Source organism: Camellia sinensis, chromosome 1, assembly GCF_055761805.1.
Source record: "Camellia sinensis isolate YWXY chromosome 1, ASM5576180v1, whole genome shotgun sequence".
In the NCBI taxonomy this organism is placed as follows: domain Eukaryota; kingdom Viridiplantae; phylum Streptophyta; class Magnoliopsida; order Ericales; family Theaceae; genus Camellia; species Camellia sinensis.
This window is the reverse complement of record NC_138961.1, coordinates 252,558,709-252,575,706: the sequence shown is the minus strand read 5'-3', so window position 1 is coordinate 252,575,706 and position 16,998 is coordinate 252,558,709.

Sequence of the window (16,998 nt, the reverse complement as noted above, 5' to 3'; positions counted from 1 at the left end):
ACAAAAATTTTCACTAATTATAAGTTTTAGCGGTAATTTAAGAAAATCGTCACAAAAAATCACTAATTTTCAATTTTTAGCGACAGTTTAAAAAATTCGTCACAAAAACGCTACTAATTGTAAGTTTAAGAGACAATTTATAAAAATTGTGACAAAAAAAGTCGCTAATTGTCAATTTTTAGCAACATATGTAAAAAAAAGTCACAAAAAATTATCGTTAACGTCAATTGTACTATAACTTATTTACAATAGAACTTGATAGGAATTAAATACAACCACTATAAGAATATGCGCTTTTAGCGACCACTTTCCGCGACCAATATAAAAGTTAGTAGCTAAAAGTTACCTTTTGGAGACCAAATATGAGTTGGTCGCAAAAGGTCATATTTTGGCGACCAAAAAATGAGTTGGTCGTAGAAAATGGTATGGTTTTGGCGACCAACTACAAATTTGGTCGCGGAAGGTCACATTTTGGCGACCAAAAAATAAGTTGGTCGCGGAAGATCAAAAACAAGTTGGTTGTGGAATTGGCGACTAAAATTTTGGTCGCCAAAAAACTTATTTTTAGCGACAAAAAATATTTTAGTCACCGTATATTGAGTTTTGGCTACTAAAACAATGTAGTCGCCGAATGGAAAATAAAAAATTATTTTTTATCTTTTGGCGACCAAAATTTTAGTCACAAAAAAACTTATTTTTAGCGGCTAAAAATATTTTAGTCGCCGTATATTGAGTTTTGGCTACTAAAACAATGTAGTCGCCGAATGAAAAATAAAAAATTATTTTCTCTTTTGGCGACCAAAATTTTAATCGTCAAAAAACTTATTTTTAGCGACTAAAAATATTTTAGTCGCTGTATATTGAGTTTTGGCTACTAAAACTATTTAGTCGTCGAATGGAAAATAAAAAATTATTTTTTTATCTTTGGCGACCAAAATTTAGTCGCCAAAAACTTATTTTCAGCGGCTAAAAATATTTTAGTCGCCGTATATTAAGTTTCAGCTACTAAAACTATTTAGTCACCGAATGGAAAATAAAAAATTATTTTTTATCTTTAGCGACCAAAATTTTGGTCGCAAAAAACTTATTTTCAGCGACTAAAAAAAAATTAGTCGTCGTATATTTATTTTTTCCGACCAAAAAAAAGTTAGTCGCCAAATTAATACTTTTGGCGACTAATATTTTAGTTGTCGTTAATTAAGATTTGGCTACAAAAAAATTTTAGTCACCAATTATTAACATTTGCCAACCAAAAACTACTTTTGTCGCCAAAGGTGTGAAAATTTTAGAGGGAAACCAATTGTCCCCGCCTGTTCTCTGTTTAAACAAATCAGATTGTTCTTTCTCTCACACAGATTCTCCTTCACCCCCACCTCATTGTTGGTGGCCACCAAAACGCAAGGCAACAATTTACATCAAAGAAAACAAACCAAAATTAATACCATATTAGAGTACAAAAGTGAGAGAGAGAGGGAGAGAGAGAGAGTACATGGAATGTCAACCAGAATGGTGCCCATGAGATCGGTGTGCCAGAGGTTACAGTAATTCTGGCAGAGCTGCATCTTGTCCAGATGCTCTTGCGACGCCATTGACATCTTCGAAGAGCTCGAAAACTAGGAAACTGTCACGACCCAAACCCGGCCCTATGGGTTTAGCACCGTAACCGGCCAGTAATCCGAGATTACCGAAGGCCTGCAGGACAGTAATACAGTAAAACAGAGTACAGGGCCTGGCGGAAGCCAAAACAGTAAATAAACAATGCCCAATGAGCTGCGACAGTCTATATGAAAAGATTTTTCATACATTTATACGTAAACAGTACAGAACGGTATGCACAATATTTACAATCATTCAGACTAGGGACTCAACCCTAGATAACAGTACGGTAAATATTCGGTCTATACAAAACAATGAAACAGTACAAAAGGGGGAATTGTAAAACACCCCTAAGCCCTAACACATTAGGCTCGGAACCTCGCAGTGAGGCACAAAGGCTGGCTTGACAAAACTGGAGTAACCCTGACGCCTCTAGCTTCAATCCGGTGCCTGTACACCTACATATATATATGAGCAGTGAGCTAAAACCCAGTGAATAACATAAAGCGTAAAGGGGTTTAGAATGAATGTCCTTACAGTAATGAAAACAGTTCATTTCAATCAGTATTTCAGTTGCTCAGTACAGTAAACAGTCATATGTGGTACATCCATTAGCATAACAGTAACAGTAGGTCTTAAAAGACCGAACAGTAATGATGGCCATCAGTCAGTAATCAGTAGTGGTTCCAACGAGGGAACCGACAGAGAATTCTGTCACAGTAACAGTAAGCAGTAGGTGCCAAGGATGCCACAATACAGTTCAGAATATAGGACATACATTCATTCAGTTAACCGTAATCAGGTCAGAAAACAGTACAGTTCAGTTGTTCAGAAAATAATCATTTGTGAACATATCTTTACACATTCGTTACTCACAAAGTTCGGGCTACAGTATGCTAGAGCGTGCCTCTCCAGTCGCCAACCCTACACAATTAACAGATTGAACACATTAAGCTACACAGCTGGGAAAGATAATAACTTAACCCCTAATGCCTCGGTGTGTTCTACATCTATATCCTCAACAAGATGTCTACAACTAGGCCTAAGAATGCCTAGAATGAGATGAGGATGCCAAGATGCACATTTAAAAGCATTTTCAGAAAAATAGAGTTCCGCTCGAGCGCAGGTTTCCCCGCTCGAGCGGTAATGCAACAAAGGTACACCCTCGAGCGTAAACTTTCCCGCTCGAGCGTACTGTAAAAGTACTGGATGGGTGAAATCTCCGCTCGACGCCCGCTCGAGCGTGAGACATGACTCCGCTCGAGCGCCCAATCCTCCGCTCGAGCGGACTGCAAAACAGTGCAGAGAGATGCTGGATGCTCGGATTCCACGCTCGAGCGCCATTTTCCCCGCTCGAGCGTAAGTGCAAAATCTGGGAATTCCAGATTGCACCTCCAAGCTCCAACTCACACTCAAATGCATCAAAACCAATCCTCTTGGGCCCATTTTCTGGAAAACGTTTATAAACACATAGTATAACATGGTTCAAAGCTCAATTTTGAGAAATCAAAGCCCAAGGGTGTTTAATTCAAGCTCAATTTCAAATCATTATCAAGAACAATCTTCAAACATGACATGCGTGATCTTTAAATAACTTTCAAGCTTCAAAACATGCTCTAGTGAGCCAATTGATTCACAAACAAGATGAAAACATGGACCATTACAAAATTATGGACATGCATGTGACAATTTGCCATGAATTCAACTCAAAATCCAACAATTCAAACATGCATGCATGAATTATGTTCTATTTCAACATGTATGAACTAAAACAAAACTTAGCTCCTTAATTTGACATGAATCATGCAAGAACAAGCTCAATTCATAAGCAAGAGGGTAATTACTCTACCTTAGGTCTTGAATTAGAAGACTAGGAGCTCAATTTAGCAATCTACACTTCAATTCTCTTCAAATTCTAAGCAATATTGAGATGAACTCAACTCCTCAAGTCTCTCTCTCTCTATGGTCGGCTAAGGGTCTCACAAATAGGCTAAAGAAATGTTTGATTCAATGTATAAGGCTCAAGTGTGTGTGTGAGATAGTGGTCCACTAGGGGTAGTTCGGTAAATAAGGCCAACTCTGCAATTGATCAATATTTAATCTAATTTAATCATACCTAATCAGTTTTCAGATAATTATACCATAAAATCATATTAAATATGACGATCATAATACACTAACCCATTTCCGGTTCGGCCGCCGATAAGGCCTTCAATTAATAGTTTAAACATAAAACACGAACAGATCAAACAAACAGTCCACAGATAAAATGCAATTCAAACAGATGTATTCACTCAATTCAGTTTCAATTTCGGTCAGTCAGTTCAGTGCTTTAATCAGTTCAATTCTCAGTCAGTTATCAGTCATTATCAGTTCCGTTTAACAGTAATCGGTGATTATCGGTAATCAATCAGTCATTAATCAGTAAACAGTATGAGGGTTGTTACAGTCTCCCCTCCTTATAAAGAGTTTAGTCCTCTAAACTCAAGTTACCTTCATTCTGGAAGAAAACAGGGTTCAGTGGAAACAGTTCAGGATATCTTTTGGCCATGTCATCTTCCATTTCCCAAGTGGCATACACACCACCATGGTTCTGCCAGTCGACTTTCACCAATGGGATCTCTTTATTTCTCAACTTCTTGGTCCGTCTGTTTACAATCTGTATGGGCCGTTCCTCGTAAGTGTAGTCATCACTCAGCACTACACGAGTAGGCTCTATTACATGGAAAGGATCCCGAAGGTAGTCTCTCAACATAGAGATGTGGAAGACGTTATGCATGTGCTCCATTTCAGGAGGAAGCGCAACTTGATATGCCACCGGATTGATTTTCTCAATGATCTCGTATGGTCCGACGTATCTCGGTGCTAACTTGCCTTTGACTCCAAAACGAGTCTGGCCCTTGATTGGTGTCACTTTCACAAAAACGTGATCACCCACTTCATACTCTCTGTCTCGTCTTCTGACATCAGCATAACTTTTCAGTCTGCTCTGTGCAGTTTTCAGTCTCTGTTGTATCAGTTTCACTTTCTCAGTCGTTTCATACACAATCTCGGGCCCAAGCAAAGGCCCATCTCCAACTTCTGCCCAGCAGATCGGAGATCTACGTTTCCTGCCATACAATGCCTCGAAAGGCGCCATACCAATACTCGAATGGTAGCTGTTGTTGTAGGCGAATTCAGCCAAAGGTAAATGACTTTCCCAATTTTCCTGAAAATCAAGGACACACATTCTCAGTAAATCCTCCAGAGTTTGGATGGTCCTTTCTGATTGGCCATCTGTCTGAGGATGATAGGCACTACTCAGCCTCAATTCAGTACCCAATGCAGTCTGTAGGCTTTGCCAAAACCTCGATGTAAACTTCTAATCCCTGTCAGAAACAATAGACACAGGCACTCCATGCAGTCTCACAATTTCATCAATATAGATAACAGCCAATTTGTCCGCATTATAGATTGTCTTGACAGGTAAGAAGTGAGCAGATTTGGTTAGTCTATCAACAATAACCCAAATTGAATCCATACCTTTTCTGGAGCGAGGCAATCCCACAATGAAATCCATCGTGATATGCTCCCATTTCCATTCCGGTATGGGTAAGGGTTGCAGTAATCCGGTAGGTCGTTGATGTTCAGCTTTGACCTGTTGGCAATGAAGACATTTGGACACAAAGTCGGCAATTTCTTTCTTCATCCCCGGCCACCAGAAATTCTGTTTCAGATCTTGGTACATTTTCGTATTCCCCGGGTGGATAGACAATTTCGAATTGTGGCCCTCTTGCAGAACTCTCCTTTTTAGTTCAGTATCATTTGGTACACACAGTCTTTCTTGAAATTTCAGTACATTATTCTCAAATTTGAATCCCGGTCTCGGTTTAGATTCTCTTTCTTCGATGATCTTCTTCAAGAAGTCATCCAGTTGCTGTTTCTCTTTAATCTCTTCAATCAGTGCTGGTTGGGCAGAAATAGCAGCTAAGGTTCCACCTTGTTCTCTCAAAACAATTTCAATTTCAGATTTTTCAAGGTCACAAAGCAACTCTTTCTGTCCGGTAAGCAAACATGCTAAGTTTCCAATCGATTTTCGGCCCAATGCATCGGCAACGGTATTGGCTTTTCCCGGATGGTACAATATCTGTAGGTCATAGTCTTTAATCAGTTCTAGCCATCTCCGCTGTCTCATGTTCAGTTCTTTCTGTGTGAAGAAATATTTCAAACTCTTGTGGTCGGTATATACTTCACATGTCACCCCGTACAGATAGTGACGTCAGATTTTCAGTGCAAATACTACTGCAGCAAGTTCCAGATCATGGGTCGGGTAGTTCTTTTCATGCGGTCTCAGTTGTCGGGAAGCATAAGCAATAACTCTCCCATTCTGCATTAAAACACATCCCAAACCCCTGTGAGAAGCATCACTAAATACAGTATAACCATCCGTACCTGAAGGTAAGGTAAGAATCGGTGCAGTCACTAATCGGGTTTTCAACTCCTGGAAGGCAGATTCTCTTTGGTCAGTCCAGTCAAATGATGTCCCCTTTTGTGTCAGTTGGGTCAACGGTAAAGCAATCTTGGAGAAATCTTTGACAAATCTTCTGTAATATCCAGCCAATCCCAAAAAGCTTCGGACTTCAGTCACATTTGTTGGTCTAGGCCAGTTCACTACAGCTTCAATCTTCTGTGGATCAACAGAAATCCCATCTTTGCTAACAATATGCCCAAAAACATAACATGGTCAAGCCAGAATTCACATTTAGACAGTTTAGCATACAGTTTCTGTTCCCTTAAGGTTTGTAGGGCAAGTCTCAGATGTTGTTCATGTTCTTCTATACTCTTGGAGTAGATCAATATGTCATCAATAAATACAACAATAAAATTGTCAAGGTATGGTTTAAAAATTCGGTTCATAAGGTCCATAAATGCAGCAGGGGCATTCGTGACTCCGAACGGCATAACTAAAAATTCATAATGGCCATACCTCGTTCTAAAAGCAGTTTTATCAATGTCACCTGAGTTAACTTTCAACTGATGGTATCCGGATCTGAGGTCAATCTTCGAAAATACTTTAGCACCCTGTAACTGATCAAACAAGTCATCAATACGCGGTAATGGGTATTTGTTCTTTACAGTTACCTTATTTAGTTCACGATAATCAATGCACAGTCTCAGTGAGCCGTCTTTCTTCTTTACAAACAAAACAGGCGCGCCCCACGGTGAAGTACTAGGTCTGATGAACTTCTTGTCTAACAGTTCTTGTAGTTGCACTTTCAGTTCCTTCAGTTCAGTTGGAGCCATTCGGTAAGGAGCTTTAGAAACTGACTGTGTTCCGGGAATCACATCAACAGTAAATTCAATCTCCCTGTCAGTCAAATCTCCTGGAAGATTATCTGGAAAAACATCTGGGAATTCTCTGACTATAGGAATACAGTTCACATTAGCATTATCATCAGTAGATACAGTCAGTACAGAACACAGATATCCCTTACAGCCCTTTCTAATTAGTTTAATAGCTTTCACAGATGAAATCAAATACGGTGGGGGTACTACTCCACTCCCATTAAACACAAATTCAGGCAAACCAGGTGGACGGAAAACAACTTGCTTGGTCACACAGTCAATAGTGGCATGATATTTTGTTAACCAGTCCATCCCCAATATAACATCAAAATGATCAATGTTCAATGGCAGTAAATCAATAAACAGATGCATATCCCCAACAATAATTTCACATGCGGGGTACATATAAGCACATGTCATGGATCCCCCTACGGGTGATGATACGGCTAACAGATAGTTCATGGGTTCTAAGGGTCTATTCAATTTCCGTGAAAAAGCATGCGATACATAAGAATGTGTAGACCCCGAATCAATCAATACATATGCATTTTGTGCACAAATAGAGAGGATACCTGACACAACGGTTTCAGTATTTTGCACGTCTCCCGGTACTAGGGCGAACACTCGGCCCTGCCTTATGGGCTCTTTCCCGGTAGCTTTGGGGTTCGGTTTCGGTGTAACAGTTGGTGCCGCTACACTTGGTGTAGCTTTACTACCAGTTTGTGGAGCAGAAGGACAGTCTTTAACCATGTGGCCCACTTTGCCACACCTGTAACAGGCTCCTGATATCTTGTAACAGACTCCCTTGTGTTTCTTACCACACTCAGAACAGGGTGGAATGAATCCACTCCCTTGACTGGGGCTAGTTGTCGACCCCGTATTCTGTTTCTTGTTGGCCGGGTTGTGCTTGCCTTTCTTGAAATTGAAACACTGCCTTTTTCCATGCCATTCAGTTGTTGGTGTTTCGGATTGTTTCACTGCTGCAATGTTCGACTCGGCCATCAGTGCCCGGTCGAGAACACCCACAAAAGTCGGTAGTTTCAGAACATTTATTCGGTCAAGAATTGCAACATTAAGGCCACCTTCAAATTTTCTGGCCTTCTTATACTCAGTATCCACCATATGCGGTGCATAACGGGCAAGTTCAGTAAATTTTGTTTCATATTCGGCAACCGACGTGGTGCCCTGTTTCAGTTGTTCAAACTCAGTTACTTTCCTATCCCTGACACACTGTGGGAAGTACTTTTCAAAGAAGGACTCCTTGAACTGAGCCCAAGTCATAACAGTATTTGTATCGCGGATCAACATCCACCACCTTCTAGCTTCTTCTTGTAGGGTGAAGGTAGCTAACAATACTTTATTCGCTTCTGAGCACGGGAACACTTCAAATAGTTTTTCTGTTTCCAGAACCCAAGCTTCAGCTTTTAACGGTTCAAGGCCTCCCTGAAAGGATGGCGGTTTCATTTTGCTGAACTTCTGGGTAAGAGCAATAATATCCCTCACATTCACATTCACATTAGGTTCCGGCTGTACCGGAGGTGGAGGAGGTGGGGGCTGTTGGTTCTGTTGTTGTTCAAGTCTAGCAGTTATCAGTTCCATCATTCTTTCCATTCTTGCCTCAGCAGATGAGGATTCAGGTTCATTTGCATTGGTTGCATTATCCATTTCACTATAAGCAGTTATAACAGTTTTAAACATAAGCAGTCATTTGTTTAACAGTTTACCACATTAGCATATATTCAGTCAGTCATATCACACACTTTTCAAGTTCATGAGATGCCCTAATTACTTTTCTAGGACACCCTATAGCTCATTCGGACACGTGTGTGCGGTATGACTCGTGGTTAAGTATCGCTCTGATACCACTCTGTCACGACCCAAACCCGGCCCTATGGGTTTAGCACCGTAACCGGCCAGTAATCCGAGATTACCGAAGGCCTGCAGGACAGTAATACAGTAAAACAGAGTACAGGGCCTGGCGGAAGCCAAAACGGTAAATAAACAATGCCCAATGAGCTGCGACAGTCTATATGAAAAGATTTTTCATACATTTATACGTAAACAGTACAGAACGGTATGCACAATATTTACAATCATTCAGACTAGGGACTCAACCCAAGATAACAGTACGGTAAATATTCGGTCTATACAAAACAATGAAACAGTACAAAAGGGGGAATTGTAAAACACCCCTAAGCCCTAACACGTTAGGCTCGGAACCTCGCAGTGAGGCACAAAGGCTGGCTTGACAAAACTGGAGTAACCCTGACGCCTCTAGCTTCAATCCGGTGCCTGTACACCTACATATATATATGAGCAGTGAGCTAAAGCCCAGTGAATAACATAAAGCGTAAAGGGGTTTAGAATGAATGTCCTTACAGTAATGAAAACAGTTCATTTCAATCAGTATTTCAGTTGCTCAGTACAGTAAACAGTCATATGTGGTACATCCATTAGCATAACAGTAACAGTAGGTCTTAAAAGACCGAACAGTAATGATGGCCATCAGTCAGTAAACAGTAGTGGTTCCAACGAGGGAACCGACAGAGAATTCTGTCACAGTAACAGTAAGCAGTAGGTGCCAAGGATGCCACAATAGAGTCCAGAATATAGGACATACATTCATTCAGTTAACCGTAATCAGGTCAGAAAACAGTACAGTTCAGTTGTTCAGAAAATAATCATTTGTGAACATATCTTTACACATTCGTTACTCACAGAGTTCGGGCTACAGTATGCTAGAGCGTGCTTCTCCAGTCGCCAACCCTACACAATTAACAGATTGAACACATTAAGCTACACAGCTGGGAAAGATAATAACTTAACCCCTAATGCCTCGGTGTGTTTTACATCTATATCCTCAACAAGATGTCTACAACTAGGCCTAAGAATGCCTAGAATGAGATGAGGATGCCAAGATGCACATTTAAAAGCATTTTCAGAAAAACAGAGTTCCGCTCGAGCGCAGGTTTCCCCGCTCGAGCGGTAATGCAACAAAGGTACACGCTCGAGCGTAAACTTTCCCGCTCGAGCGTACTGTAAAAGTACTGGATGGGTGAAATCTCCGCTCGACGCCCGCTCGAGTGTGAGACATGACTCCGCTCGAGCGCCCAATCCTCCGCTCGAGCGGATTGCAAAACAGTACATAGAGATGCTGGATGCTCGGATTCCACGCTTGAGCGCCATTTTTCCCGCTCGAGCGTAAGTGCAAAATCTGGGAATTCCAGATTGCACCTCCAAGCTCCAACTCACACTCAAATGCATCAAAACCAATCCTCTTGGGCCCATTTTCTGGAAAACATTTATAAACACATAGTATAACATGGTTCAAAGCTCAATTTTGAGAAATCAAAGCCCAAGGGTGTTTAATTCAAGCTCAATTTCAAATCATTTTCAAGAACAATCTTCAAACATGACATGCGTGATCTTTAAATAACTTTCAAGCTTCAAAACATGCTCTAGTGAGCCAATTGATTCACAAACAAGATGAAAACATGGACCATTACAAAATTATGGACATGCATGTGACAATTTGCCATGAATTCAACTCAAAATCCAACAATTCAAACATGCATGCATGAATTATGTTCTATTTCAACATGTATGAACTAAAACAAGACTTAGCTCCTTAATTTGACATGAATCATGCAAGAACAAACTCAATTCATAAGCAAGAGGGTAATTACTCTACCTTAGGTCTTGAATTAGAAGACTAGGAGCTCAATTTAGCAATCTACACTTCAATTCTCTTCAAATTCTAAGCAATATTGAGATGAACTCAACTCCTCAAGTCTCTCTCTCTCTATGGTCGGCTAAGAGTCTCACAAATAGGCTAAAGAAATGTTTGATTCAATGTATAAGGCTCAAGTGTGTGTGTGAGATAGTGGTCCACTAGGGGTAGTTCGGTAAATAAGGCCAACTCTGCAATTGATCAATATTTAATCTAATTTAATCATACCTAATCAGTTTTCAGATAATTATACCATAAAATCATATTAAATATGACGATCATAATACACTAACCCATTTCCGGTTCGGCCGCCGATAAGGCCTTCAATTAATAGTTTAAACATAAAACACGAACAGATCAAACAAACAGTCCACAGATAAAATGCAATTCAAACAGATGTATTCACTCAATTCAGTTTCAATTTCGGTTAGTCAGTTCAGTACTTTAATCAGTTCAATTCTCAGTCAGTTATCAGTCATTATCAGTTCCGTTTAACAGTAATCGGTGATTATCGGTAATCAATCAGTCATTAATCAGTAAACAGTATGAGGGTTGTTACAGAAACCCTAGCTGATGATGAAGAGGAAGAAGATGAAGATTTTCGAAAACACATTTTAAAAACACCTAAAGCACTTGGCCCATTCCTACAACTTTGGGTAATCTAAGCTGGTTCATGTTTTCTAAGCTAGCTTGTTTCGAGGGGTGTGGTAGAGAGAAGGTTGAGAGAGATCAAGAATCGAGACGAGGACTCAAATTTGATTTAGATCTCGACAATCTTTCGAATCCGACGGAGGCACCAGTGGAGGAGAAGGAGGATGAGCCCAGCTGTATAGTTAGTTTTGGCAACTAAAATTATTTAGTCGCCGAATGAAAAATAAAAATTTACTTTTTATCTTTAGCGACCAAAAGTTTGGTCACCAAAAATTTATTTTCAACAACTAAATAAATTTTAGCCATCATATACTAACTTTTGCCGACTAAAAGAAATTCAGTCACCAAATATCTAGTATAATTTGATTTTAATATTTGGTGACTACCTCATTTGGTCAAAAAATATACATTTGTGGTAACCAAAACACATTTAGTCAGTATTTATTTTATTTTTGACGACTAATTGAGTTTTAGTCGTCAAAAATAATGTTTTGGACTACAAAAAATAAAATTGGTCCCTAAATGTGCAATCTTTAACTACTAAAAATAATTTAATCGGTATTTATTTAATTTTTAGCTATTAAATTTCGGTCCCTAATTATAATTAAAAATTTTGGAGGCTGGACTTCAAATTTTGGAGGGATTTTTAAATTAATTTGGTGAGGAACTATGGAGGGATTTTGGAGAGATTTCAAACACACAAATGAGTTGGGGCTTCTCTCACTCTGTGACTCTCTGTCTCTCTCGCATCTACCCTCCTTCGATTATCTCTGTCTGTCTGTCTCTCCTCAATTCCATGTCGCAGACCCAACCCCGAACCCCTTATTATTGTCTTCATTTTCTCTCTTCCTCACTTCCTCTCTCTGCCATCCCAATCTTCATGAACAATGGTGGCCCCAAACTTCCTATTTCAGCCATAGGGGAGATTTCGAAAGGAGCCACTGCAAAAAGGGAGATTTCACTGGACCACCACCGTCTCCAAGGAGATCGGTACTCGGGCGTCGTCCATATTCAAGGAGATCTGAAACAGCTATTTTAATTAGTTAAGTTCTTCGTTTCCCCTCCTGAATCAGATCAATCTCTCTCTTGGTAGATCTTGGTTGCTCATTTTATAAATATTAGTAGATAAGACACACAATTTTCAGACCAAAACTTTTAAGTGCCCATAAAAGGTGACGATTTGAGGGGGACACACGCAGTTGCAAGCATTGCTTTCACAGAGGAAACATAAAAAATCTGCATTTAGATGCTAGTAGTTTGGCAGTACAATATTAATAATAAGGCATCACTAATTTGTAAAATCACTTGGATACAAGCTCCATTATCATTGCCCCCTTTTTCCTTCCCACAATAAACCCAAATTTGCTCTCTAGCTCACAGAAAATGATAATGTAGGCCAATTCACTAAGGTACTACATGAATAAAGCTTACTCATGGAGTTGAGAATGTTATAGTTTTTCTTAAAACTTGAGAGCTAAACATGTATATTTTTCTTTTTTCATTTGCAAAGTAGATCTAGAAGAATCACAAACATTTGTTAGAGTTATTGTTTCACAGGTTTCAGATCAGAATTAGGCTATAAACTTCAACTTGTTCTTGAATTACATTGACTCATTGAGTCTTAAAGTTTAATTTAATACTTCATAAAAATGGCTCAATGGATCTAAATTAAGAGCAGGTTTCATGGCTACATTGTCTATCTAAATATTACTTGATTTGTGACAATTAGTTGCTATATGATTGTCCAAAGAAATTAACAAGTGTCAAATATGGATCCACAGATCTAAAAGAAGAATTGCCCATTCTGATACAGAGACTTCAATCTGACAAGGTGACAACTGATAAGAGAAGCCAAGTCAATTGTAATCAATATTCCAAAATGTCTAGGCAAAATTTAGAGATTATATTGGAAAAACAGAAACAAACATTCCTAGTAATTGTACACCTGGTCGGAAAACTGAGACATACCTTGGATTAGGATTGCCTCTCACCACTTTCTGCCCGTATTTGCGCCACCTATAGCCGTCATCCAATATATCAACCTCACTCACAGTTTGAACAACAACACGTGGTTCACGAATAGGCTTAATCACCGATGTGACATCAATACTAACACCGTCCAATTTCCTGCAAGAAGTTTTTGGACAGTTTGTTTGAAGTTAATATATGAATTATGGATATAACTATTTCAATAAAAAAACTAAGGCCTTCTTTGAACTACATCACCTCCGCTTTATAAATCTTGGTTGTAACAAAGAAAACCATGTGAATGGACCCATTTTATAATATTTATTTATAGTTGTTTTGAGTGATAGATATTATAGTTATGAGATGCAGTGCCACGAGTTGCAGCAAGTGTTTCATACTTCCATGATTAGTTGTCAGAACTAAAAAGTATGGTGGTTTTTGGTAAACTCAAAATGTTTAAACATTGCTTGTGATGGTTTCATGCTATAAAGTTCGTTGCCTTGGTGATTCAATCTTTATGGATTTTATTCTACCAATAGGTTTGAGCAGTGATAATAAATGCAATAAGCATATTTTTTTGTTGATGATTCCAGGTCTCATTATTGCATTTGGCTGACATTACTGAAAAAGGTGTCACATTTCAGGTACTTTTTTTTTGCATTTACTGGTGTAGCCACTGTTTATTATGATATTAATGTTGATGTACTTGTATTATGTTAACCAAGCTTGTGGATAATTTTTTTCTTATAGATAAATATTTGTTTATACATACATACATCCAAATTTGCATATACATATATACGATTCATGCTGCTTTAAACTTCTAATGTTGACTAATGTATATCAGTAAATTTAGTTATACTATACATACATGTAAGTCTATTTTTTTTTTTTTTTTTTGAACAGCTACTTACATGTAAATCTGTACATACATATATATGACTTCATGCTGCTCCAAACTTGTTATGCTAACAAATCTATTAGTAAATTTAGTTATACTAGAGCATCACAACAATTTAGGTCTTGCTTGAGAACATGCTATTTTAGTAACTTTTTGGCTTTTTGGCTAAGATATGAGGTAAAAAAAAAAAAATTAGTATGTTTGGGATGACTTTTTGGCCTTTTATGACAAAAGTGCAAATAGAGAGAAAGGGGAATATTTGAATTTTTTGCATAGTTTGTTGGCTTTTTCCACATCCTGGGATGGGTGGGTCGCTTAGGATAAAATCTTTTATGTTTGTGCAAGCAACTAACTGATGTAATTAGAGTATTGTTCCAAGGGTAAAAGCTCAAGTTCTTTAGTTTGAGAATGTGATTTGAGTCATGGTGGGACCAATACCATATATATATATAAAGAGATGAGACTATGTTGGGTTCTAGCCATTTTTTGTTTACATGATTTTGTGTAATGTTCTTTTCCAATTGTTAGTCTTGTAGTCAACTACATGATTGCCTGCAAACAAATGCATCATGAGCTTGCATGTATGCATTTTTTGTCTTCCTTTGCATGAGCTTTTGAGCAAACTGGGAACCAGGTCAATGAGTTAAGGGATGGATATACCCTAACTATGTTTTGATTAATGAAACACATTGAAAGGTTATTTTCCTTGAAATACTTCTGGTTATTTTAGGATTCAGAAAAGTTGTCTTGTGGTTATGATTTTTTTCATCATTATGTGTTGTATCTGGTGCTAGCAAATAATGCATTTGTTATAGTAGAAAACATTCTCATCATTGCTCAATTACTTAGCTATTGTTGTATTAGTTACAACTTTTATGAGTTTTTATTTTTTATTTTATTTTCTTCTTCTTGTTTTATTAGTTCTCACTCTTAAACTTACCAAGTATGGGAATTTACCTCTGTTTTTTATGTTGCTAGTAACTGAATATCTTTTTGTCACCTTTGATCAGTTTATTAGTGGTAATTATATTTTCCCCTGACTATGAATCTAGGTTTGGCATATGTTTAGCTTCTAATTATTGTTTTGTTCAAGATTCAATGTTTTACTCTTATTGATTTTTTGGCATTGTTGGAAATGTTAAAGGATGCAGTGAGAACTAAGACATACCAAAATGTTATTTATAAAAATAATTTCTTGCTCAAGGACATAATAGTCCTTGATGTGGGTGCCAGGACTGGAATTTTGTCACCCTTTTGTGCAAAAGTAGGGGCAAAACATGGTATAAGAGATTGTTAAATAAACGGCTTTTCAGATGGTGATGTCACTAGGAACAATGAATTTCATAATTTTTTTTTTTTTTAGTTTTTGCTTCTACTTCTTAACTGATTTGGCCTTTTTATGTTTTCTCATTTTAATTACTATAGTTATCACAGTTTTGAATGCAAAAGTTGAGGAAATTGAACTTCCTGTTGCTCAAGTGGATATCATTATTTCAGAGTGGATGGGATATTTTTTATTGTTTGAGAATATGTTAAATACAGTCCTCTATGCTCGTGATAAGTGGCTTGTAAGTTATGTTGGAGAAAAATGGTTGAATAAGAAATTGCCTCATAAATGTGTATATAACTCACACATTTAAGGCTCATCAGTTTTACAAAATTGATTGGGCAGTTTTGCTAGCATTAGTTGCCAGCCTTGATGGCTAGAGGCTCCTCTTCTCTCCCCCATGGTGTATAAAAGGAGGCCCTATTCCTTGAAAAGATATATAGAATTTTTTCTTGACATCCATACACTGTCAGTCTACTTCTCCTAAAATTTTCTTCCTGAGAGAGAGTGCTGCCGTTGTCCGTTCGCTAAGCTAATCAGAAGGTGCTTCTGTTGTAGCTGGTAAAAACCATCGTATCCTGGGAAGTAGACGCCGACGTACCTCTAGCACCCAACGGTGAGGCGGCAAACTTATTTTAAGGAGACTGTGGTATCAGACAGGCTTCGGTTTGCTTTCTTTAACCATTTTATATTTTATTTGTATTTTATTCAGCATGTTATTTTTCCTGGGATTGAAGGTTTGTTTTGTTCATCTCATAATTTTGCGATATCCAATGTGAAATTATGTAATGTGAGTAATTTTTCCCAACAAGCTTAAAATAGATTCGACGTTTATCATAGAATTAAGTTAATAGATTCATAGGTGTGTGTAATAATTTTGCATGTAATTGGCCACTGGTAGTAATAGCGAGTTAATTGGTTTATTAGATGCATGTACACAGGGTTAAGCTTTTGATTTTGCCATTTTGTGTATGCTACTGTTTGGTCTTCCCATGGCATGGAATAGGCCACTGTTATCAATAGGGAAGAAGAGTTCCATTGGTGCAACGTTAATTCACTGTATTTTCTAATTAATTTATTAATTTATGGTATACCGGTTCATGCCTTGTATTTCTAGATTTACATGCTTCTAGCTCACATGCTTCTAGTTTACAATATAAATTACATATTCATTCGGGTTTAATTTTTAGTGTAATTTACATTTCTAGCATGTTTATTAGGTAGTAAATTTTCATGTAACTTGTACCTATTAATCTTTAATTTAGGTGTGGAGTTGTAAAGTTTATAACTTGCCTATATTTAAATTCATGTTAATTTCTCTAGAATTATTTGCATATTAATCATGTCATTTGCAATTTTTGCCTAGTAATGTGATTTAAGTATTTAGGAGTTATAAAATGTTTGTAACTTGCCTCAATTAATTACATGTTTAGTGTACTATAAGTTCTATGTAACATTTACTAATTTAAAATATAGTTTAATTATATTTAATTTAGGTCT